Source organism: Rhinopithecus bieti, unplaced genomic scaffold (assembly GCF_001698545.2).
Source record: "Rhinopithecus bieti isolate Rb0 unplaced genomic scaffold, ASM169854v2 scaffold_44040, whole genome shotgun sequence".
Lineage (NCBI taxonomy): Eukaryota > Metazoa > Chordata > Mammalia > Primates > Cercopithecidae > Rhinopithecus > Rhinopithecus bieti.
In genome coordinates this window covers 527,581-530,918 of record NW_016819009.1, presented here as the reverse complement: position 1 = coordinate 530,918, position 3,338 = coordinate 527,581, and positions in this window count along the sequence as shown.

Here is a 3,338-nt window from a genome sequence, read left to right as displayed (position 1 = left end):
TAAGAAAATTAGCTTAGGAAAAGCAATGCATCGAATTAGACATGTTACCAATAATTCCAGTGAAAAGTGACACTGTTTCTCTGTTATTTTCTTTAAGATTTTCTTAAAAGTTACAAGATGATATATCTTGTAATTGTAGGATACATATATATATTGCAATTACAAGATGATGTATTATAGTATGCCTCTCTTTGAGAGATTGTATTAGTCAAAGAAAATTGGTAAGAATATAATGATGTAGAAAGATTGATAATTATATAAATCACTTGAATTAATTTATAATAAAATAACCTAAATAAGACTGTAGGGATTGATAAACACCATCTGCAGATTAACTATTTTGAGCTCTTCTCCAAGAAATTTTCTATACTGCTGTCATATTTTCTTAAAGGTTTCTTTGGAAATAAACTCTTATTTAAAGAAAATATCCATATAACTGTGTCACAACTATGATGTTATGTAAGGCAGTTGTCACTGGGGATTTACTTGGTAGAGTTTTGGCCTACATTTACTGTAATTTAGATCTTTTAAGAAACATTATCTTCAATCTTCTGTAAATGTATTTATATCTCTAAATAGATATGCCAGTACCTCTCACAAAATAGCTTACAGGATTTTCATATATCATATTATTACATCAAAACCAATTGAAATCAGATATTTATTTTTTAAAAGAGGGGCAACTGATCGCTATTAAGTTTTATAATACCTACATATTCCTCGTGATTTGAGAGGTGGTTTCGTATATAGGAAATTTAAAAATTAATTGTTTATGAATGCCTAACAATAAATGATGAAGGTAAGAGAACAAGGACATGAACAATTTTCCATTTCTCACTGATAAATGACAAATTAATATCAATATTTATAGCATATTTCATTTTCCAAAGATGGTCATATATATCTTCTCACATGTTATTTTAAAAATGTGACTGATATTCCTTCACTCAGAAGGTGAAATCTATTCCCTTCTCTGAAATCTGAGTTGGTGATGTAATTGCTTCTCTCCATAGAAAATAGTGGAAAGTGAATTCCATGTGATTTAAATGCTAGGTCTTAAAAATGTCATTTCCTACCTGTTTTTCACTTTCACGGGATACATGGTCATGAAAGCCATTCATCGTACCGTGGGCTAGTCTGAACCAGCCCCTCTGGAGAGACCACTTGTCAAGGCACAATGGATATGAACTGAATCTCAACAACCAGCATCAACCATCAAAAGATATGCAAGTAAATGACCCTTCAAAAGAGGCCGTAGTCTTTGGGTCTCACAGTTGAGGCCATAGACATGATGGAGCAGAGAGAAACTATCTCTGCAATGCCCCATGTGAAATCTTGACCACAGAATCCATGAGCATGATAGATGATTGTTTCATAAAACTAAATTTTATAGTAATTTGTTTTTCACCATTCATGACACTTAACCATACAATTAATTTATGTGTATATATTAGTTAGTAAGCTTTGTCTCACTAAGTAGAATAAACCATTTAAGTCCAAAAATTTGCCCATTACTGAATCACATAAGCTGATAAATGGAACTATTAAAAGGTTTAATCCTTGCCATAGCTTGTGATGGTTCTGGTGGACACACCCTTTCTATTTCAGTTTTTTTCTGATATCACTAACCTCCTCTAGTTTTGATTAGTGGAAATGAAGTGCAGTACCGTTGTAAAGGGCACCCTTGATCTAAGTAATTTCATCTTAGAAAAAGTCTCTATCTTATACTTCATAGGGCACTTTTGCCAACAAGACTAGATGTTTTGCCTAGTAAACAAAGACTGTTTCCAACCAGACAAGGACATAGCAAAGCACACTCCTCCACTGTCAGCCCTCACCAGAGGACTCTGTGGCCATAAAAAGTACAGGACTTCACCATCTCAAGACAGCTATCTTAATAGACACTGTCTTGCTGTCACTCATGATAAGCACCCAACATCTGCCACCAAAGACTCTGTCCACATCAAACACTCTGCCTTGTAAGACTGATAGACTACCCAGGCCAGACAAAGATATTGTTTTTGTCTACATTGCTCTCCCTGGACTGGTTTGCTAACCCTTTTCCCTATTCCTTTTCTCTTGATGTTAAATGTTACTTTGTTGTGGAATGTTTAATCTACTTATATCATTTATATATTGATCAACTATACTATTATGTGTGTTTTGCAATATTGACTGACTTGTGGAGTGGCTTGAGCTCGTGTATCCATAGCTCTGACTACTGAGTGAATGGGAAGTACTAAAGAGAATTGCTTCCTTGGAAGCTCCATGTAGCTTGTGGCTTTTGTCATTGAAACAGCATCAATACAAGTCTGACCTTGTAGAAAGACACAAACATTCATGGACCCAGAGAATAGTAGTAGTCCAGGACCCTGAAATCATGACTTTCCTGGGAGAGAATGCCTACTTTTGGAAAGTAAATTCTCCATAACCAGAAAAAAAGAAGAAGGAAATGGGTAGTTGATACTGCTTTCTTACCTCCATGGGTAATCTTAATTTTCTTAATGTATTTTGGGTGGGAAAGTGAAGATATGCACAAACTACTTTACCATATATCTTGCACAAAAAGCATAGTGGAAATAAACTGAATTTTAAGGTAGAGATAAGTAATCTTTCTTTTCATGTTATAGCTATGTGATTTAGGGCAACTTATCTGACATTTTGAAAGGTTACTTTACATGTTTGTGCAATGAGGTCAGTAGACTTATTTTATAGAGGTGCTATTGAGTAATAAATGATATTGCAAATATAAAATGTTTAGTATGATACAAAACTGGACTCGATATAAAACAGATGAGTGAAATAGTTGCTGATGATAATCCAAGATGCACTCCTTCCTTCTTCTCTTTGTATGTTTCTCTTTCCCTAGTAGGTCTTATCTAGTCCTCTGTCTTCAAAATTATATGTATGTCAAATTTACACGTCACATCAGAATTACCAGGCAAAAATAAGAAAGTATAATGGAAACAAATATGATATAATCTTAGCTGAATAGGGAAATAGGTGAAGAGGAAAAGAAACATGGACATAAAAATTATAGGGACTTTATTATCTGGAGAATGGGGTTTGGAAAAGCAGAATTCTGCACATGAAAAATAGATCATTTTAAATTACGAAGCAGAAGTTTCAAAAGGCACAATTTGTTTGTTTGGAAAAGAGAAATGTCATCTTAGGGTAGGAAAAGGAAACAAATCACTGTAAGTATAAAAATTCAAGTGGAAATATTCTTTGGTAAGGGAGAATGGTGGTGGAGTAAAATGGCAGTTTGAAGCCTGGTAGATTTAATATTGGTGATCTCCTGGAAGCTGACAAACATCTGAAACTCACAGTGCTCAGCT